Here is a 6,517-nt window from a genome sequence, read left to right as displayed (position 1 = left end):
CAAACTTTTGGGTTTCATCGTAAGCAGGAGAGGTATCGAGCTAGATCCAACTAAGATAAAATCCATCAGAGATTTGCCTCCTCCAAGAACAAAGAAAGACGTGATGAGTCTTTTGGGCAGGTTGAACTACATCAGTCGGTTTATTGCCCAGCTGACAAGCACGTGTGAACCCATATTCAAGCTGTTAAGGAAAGATGCGGCGATTAAGTGGACAACAGAGTGTCAAGAAGCCTTTGATAAAGTCAAAGAATACCTTTCGAATCCCCCAGTCTTGGTCCCTCCAGAACCGGGAAGGCCACTTTTCTTGTATCTGACAGTCTTAGAGAACTCTTTCGGCTGTGTCCTCGGGCAACACGACGTAACCGGAAAGAAGGAGCAAGCAATCTACTACCTGAGCAAGAAATTCACCGGCTACGAGGCCAAATACACACTGTTGGAAAGGACATGTTGCGCTCTCACATGGGTTGCTCAAAAGCTGAGGCATTATCTCCAAGCCCACACTACGTTCCTCATAAGCAGGTTGGATCCCTTGAAGTATATATTTCAGAAACCAATGCCTACTGGGAGACTGGCTAAATGGCAAATCTTGCTTACGGAATTCGACATAGTTTATGTCACCCGCACGGCAATGAAAGCCCAGGCGTTAGCAGATCATTTGGCCGAAAACCCGGTCAATGAGGAATATCAGCCGTTGGATACCTACTTTCCAGATGAAGAGGTAAACACCGTAGAGTTGATCTCGGAGGAAGCTCATGTATGGAAGATGTTCTTCGACGGAGCCGTGAACGCCAAGGGTGTAGGGATTGGGGCGATTTTGATCTCGCCTTCCGGTCAGCATTATCCCGCCACAGCTAGACTTCGTTTCTTCTGCACAAATAATACAGCTGAGTATGAAGCCTGCATTATGGGCATGCATATGGCAATCGATCAGGATGTTGAAGACTTACTGATTATGGGAGATTCTGACCTGATCATCCGGCAAGTCCAAGGTGAATGGGAAACTCGGGATGTCAAACTTATCCCATACCGACAACATGTGGAGGACCTCAACAAGCGCTTTACATCAATAGAATTCAGGTACATTCCGAGGTGTCACAATGAACTGGCGGATGCACTTGCTACTTTGGCTTCAATGCTACCCTACCCGGGCAACGCCCACGTCGATCCTCTGGAAATCCAAATCAAGGAAAGACATGGTTACTGTAGTGTAATCGAGGCGGGATCAAATACGCTGCCTTGGTACCATGACATCAAGAAATTCATGAAGACACAAGAATACCCCGAGCACGCTACTGGAGATCAAAAGAGGACCATTAGACGACATGCAAGTGGTTTCTTTTTAAGCGGTGAACTGTTATATAAGAGGACCCCGGACCTCAATCTCCTAAGATGTGTCGATGTCGAGGAAGCGAGGAAAATCATGCACGAAGTACACGCAGGTGTGTGCGGACCTCACATGAACGGGTATGTCTTAGCAAAGAAAATCCTTAGAGCAGGTTATTACTGGATGACCATGGAAAAGGATTGTTTTAGCTTCGTTCGGAAATGTCATCAGTGTCAGGTGCATGGTGATTTGATTCATGCACCTCCCACGGAACTGCATCCCATGTCCGCACCTTGGCCATTTGTCGCTTGGGGCATGGACGTCATTGGACCAATTGAACCAAAGGCTTCGAATGGACACAGGTTTATACTGGTTGCCATCGATTACTTCACAAAATGGGTAGAAGCCGTCACTCTCAAGTCGGTCACTAAGAAAGCTGTGGTGGATTTCGTACACTCAAATCTTATCTGTCGCTTCGGTATTCCTGCAACTATCATTACAGATAACGCAGCGAACTTGAACAGTCACTTGATGGGAGATGTATGCGAGCAATTCAAGATAACGCATAGGAATTCTACTCCTTATCGGCCGAAAGCCAATGGTGCTGTGGAAGCGGCGAACAAAAACATCAAGAAGATTTTGAGGAAAACGATCCAAAGTTCCCGACAGTGGCATGAGCAGTTACCATTTGCATTGTTGGGGTATCGCACTACGGTACGCACATCAGTAGGAGCGACTCCTTATCTTTTGGTTTATGGGACCGAGGCTGTAATACCGGCAGAGGTAGAAATTCCTTCGCTTCGAATCATTGTCGAAGCAGAAATCGAGGACAGCGAGTGGGTTAAGACTCGGTTAGAGCAATTGACGTTGATTGATGAAAAGCGGATGGCTGCAGTTTGTCACGGACAGTTATACCAACGAAGGATGGCCCGTGCTTACAACAAGAAAGTCCGACCCCGGAATTTCGAAGTAGGTCAGCTGGTACTGAGGCGTATTCTGCCGCATCATGAAGAAGCAAAAGGAAAGTTTGCCCCAAATTGGAAAGGCCCATACATTGTAAGGAAGATACTGCCGCGGGGAGCATTGTATTTAGGTGATATCGAAGGAAATGACCCCGACACAGCAGTAAATGCAGATGCAGTCAAGAGGTACTACGTCTAAATCATACTCCAGTGGTCCTGACACATTTGAAAATGGCGAAGGGTTTATTCCACACTACTCCCCAAACACTACCCAATCCTCCCTACAAAAAAAAAAGAAAAAAAAAAAAAAAAAAAAACAAAATTTGATTGAGGCCTGAACTACGTTTGACTTGATTCCGAAAGGATACGTAGGCAGCCTCTCCTTGAGGTTCAGTCACACCAACAATAAAATCCCATTCACCCTGAAATTGAAACTGGGGCACGTCGAGCAGTTTAGGAGTTAGTATCATCTACCTCTCTTTACCAAGCACAAGCCTTCAAATCAATTACCAAATATGATGGGGAACCAATAAGCGTCACAAATGGAGACCAGCACACTCTGAATCGAGAGAGATAAAATGAGAGAGTCTCGGCGGTGAAAACCTTCAGGCACCACGAGGCGACGGGAGTAGAGAAACCAAAATGAGAGAGCTTGCTTAGTAAAAACTCGCAAAGAGTGCTATCAAGCGATGACAGGAAGAGAAATGAGAGAGGTCAGCCAGTGAAAACCCGCAAAGGGTGCTGTTGGCCGAAAAAGATTGACGCCACCCCAAGAAAGTTTTGGCAGAGTGCCACCAGTTTGGAATCACTGATCCGTTCTGGTCCAGGAAAACGCAAGCTCTTAGAAGATCGGACGTCCAGTCCAAAAAGCATGTCATGTCATTTTAAGCCAGCGTTATCTTCCTCAGATAAGTCTTTCTCGTCCCGAAAAGGGTATTCCTTTTCTGATTTGTTTTCCCCTTCCTTTGTTTCTTTTCGAATCCCTTTTGCATTTTAACCCCGAGTTCAGGACACACCGAAAAGGACAGGTGGCATTGTTTGTTTGCACGGAATCCCGTCTCAGGTGGCATGGTTTGTTTGCACGGTATGATTGCCCAGGCATGATGAATCATGACGTTTGATGGTGTTTCAGAGTAAAGAGGAAAGAGAGAAATCTTGAAATCTTCCCCAGCAAGTCCGCCTTCGGACAAATCCCCACAGAGTCTCCCCCTGTACAAATCCCCACAGAGTCTCTCCTTTTGTACAATCTCCCACAAAGTATCCCCAGTAAAAAAAAAATCCCCGTTGGAATTTCATCAGCACATCCCCAGCGAGTTCTTTTGTCAATATTCCCCAACAAGCTTACCCCAACAAACCCTGGGAAACCCGTTTTGAAACAAAAACCCAGCATACCCCATTGTACAGAATCCACACAAAGAATCCACTTTGTAAATATTCCCCCCACATAGCTTCCTTTTGTACAAGTTCCCACAGAACACCTCCAATAAAATCCCCGTTGAGAACCTTCAATCAAAACGGGACAAAAAGAAAAAAGAGGCCTTACGAGGCAAATCATCACAGAATCCGGAAATACAAGCCTGAGCAGTCTAAAGGTTTCGCCATTCGATTCGAATCAATGGCGGGACTTCGCAACAGAAGTAAAGACGCAACGAAGCAATTGGGAACGATCAAGGTCACCAAACCGACCGTCATTTTCGAACTAACAATTGTTTTTTGTCTGAGAAGTTGAAACAGGTGTTAATCCAAGACAACCGTGCAAGAAGCAGGTGTCGCCCAAAGAAGAAGGTACACGGGTACAAGAAACATTTTGGCAATAAGGAATTCACTCAAAAGGTAAGTTCCCACAAAACTCCCTTTTATCTTCTATTAAAACAAGAAAACTCAAAAATTGATCGTGTAGTATTCTCGAGCTTTATCCCAGCCAATCAGCATTAGGGTTTTAAACCCTGAACTGAACTTTTTTCCTTTCAGCCAGCATTAGAGTTTTAAACTCTAAACTGAGCTTTTCCATGCAATCAGCATTAGGGTTGTAAACCCTAAACTGAATTTTCCTTCTAATCAGCATTAGGGTTTTAAACCCTAAACTGAACTTTTTCCTTACAGCCAGCATTAGAGTTTTAAACTCTAAACTGAGCTCTTTCATGCAATCAGCATTAGGGTTTTAAACCCTAAACTGAATTTTCCTTTTAGTCAGCATTAGGGTTTTAAACCCTAAACTGAACTTTTCCTTTCAGCCAGCATTAGAGTTTTAAACTCTAAACTGAGCTTTTCCATGCAATCAGCATTAGGGTTTTAAACCCTAAACTGAATTTTCCTTTTAGTCCAGCATTAGAGTTTTAAACTCTAAACTGAGCTTTTCCATATAATCAGCATTAGGGTTTTAAACCCTAAACTGAATTTTCCTTTTAGCCAGCATTAGAGTTTTAAACTCTAAACTGAGCTTTTCCATGCAATCAGCATTAGGGTTTTAAACCCTAAACTGAATTTTCCTTTCAGCCAGCATTAGAGTTTTAAACTCTAAACTGAGCTTTTCCATACAATCAGCATTAGGGTTTTAAACCCTAAACTGAATTTTCCTTTCAGCCAGCATTAGAGTTTTAAACTCTAAACTGAGCTTTTCCATGCAATCAGCATTAGGGTTTTAAACCCTAAACTGAATTTTCCTTTCAGCCAGCATTAGAGTTTTAAACTTTAAACTGAGCTTTTCCATGCAATCAGCATTAGGGTTTTAAACCCTAAACTGAATTTTCCTTTCAGCCAGCATTAGAGTTTTAAACTCTAAACTGAGCTTTTCCATGCAATCAGCATTAGGGTTTTAAACCCTAAACTGAATTTTCCTTTCAGCCAACATTAGAGTTTTAAACTCTAAACTGAGCTTTTCCATGCAATCAGCATTAGGGTTTTAAACCCTAAACTGAATTTTCCTTTCAGCCAGCATTAGAGTTTTAAACTCTTAAACTGAGCTTTTCCATGCAATCAGCATTAGGGTTTTAAACCCTAAACTGAATTTTCCTTTCAGCCAGCATTAGAGTTTTAAACTCTAAACTGAGCTTTTCCATGCAATCAGCATTAGGGTTTTAAACCCTAAACTGAATTTTCCTTTCAGCCAGCATTAGAGTTTTAAACTCTAAACTGAGCTTTTCCATGCAATCAGCATTAGGGTTTTAAACCCTAAACTGAATTTTCCTTTCAGCCAGCATTAGGGTTTTAAACCCTAAACTGAGCTTTTTCATGCAATCAGCATTAGGGTTTTAAACCCTAAACTGAATTTTCCTTTTAGTCAGCGTTAGGGTTTTAAACCCTAAACTGAATTTTCCTTTTAGTCAGCATTAGGGTTGTAAACCCTAAACTGAACTTTTTCTTCCATCCAGCATTAGGGTTTTGAACCCTAAACTGAATTCTTCCTTTGTTCGGCATTAGGGTTTTAAACCCCAAACCGAACCTCTCCCCAGCTAGCCGGTGTTAGGGCTCCAACCCTAAACCGGGCATGCGTATCCTCTTTCATCAATTTTATGAATTTCCTGGTGAATAATTAACGAAATTTTCCTAGTGAAACTGGGGCAGAAATTTCGTTCGTTTGTTTGTTTTTTCCCGCAGGTCTAACCTCGAGCCACACGGATCTAAATGACCTACGAGATGAGTCTCAACTCAGAATCAAAGAAGAAAAAGACAAAAGAAAACATTCCGAGATATCAGAGTGAATGGAGAGCGGATTGACTCCAACGTTTAATTAAAGGCCTGAACCTTGCCAATCGCGTCTCACTCAGTATCCCAGAGGTTACACAAGTCGCCGCAACTCGCAAGCATCAAGATTCAGATCAGAGTCTACAAGCAGAGTCAGCTAAGACCCAAGATCAAGTCGTAAAAGAATCATAGATAGGAATCTTGTAACTAGCAATTGACATACATATAAGTAGTTAGTGCAGTTTCTAATTTTCGTTTGGTTGTAATAAGGCGGTCAGTGACGTAGCAGTGACAACAGCAACAGCAGTAGCAGCAAGCATTGCAATCCCATGGTAGTCCCAGCTACCAAAACTTCTCGAACTACATTGACCTGATTCCTGTTTAGCCCAGAATATGTAGGAAATCTTTGAAGCAAGATTCGGTCAGATCTTTCAAAAAAAAACATGCTTCATACGGAGTAGTCCATAGGCAAAAATCGCTCATACACGCTCACTTTATCTTTGCACGAAAACTCTTCGTGTTTCCGAACAAAGAGGGGCAGCTGTGA

This window comes from Nicotiana sylvestris, chromosome 9 (assembly GCF_000393655.2).
Source record: "Nicotiana sylvestris chromosome 9, ASM39365v2, whole genome shotgun sequence".
Lineage (NCBI taxonomy): Eukaryota > Viridiplantae > Streptophyta > Magnoliopsida > Solanales > Solanaceae > Nicotiana > Nicotiana sylvestris.
The sequence above is the reverse complement of the archived record's forward strand: the minus strand, read 5'-3'. Positions refer to the sequence as shown.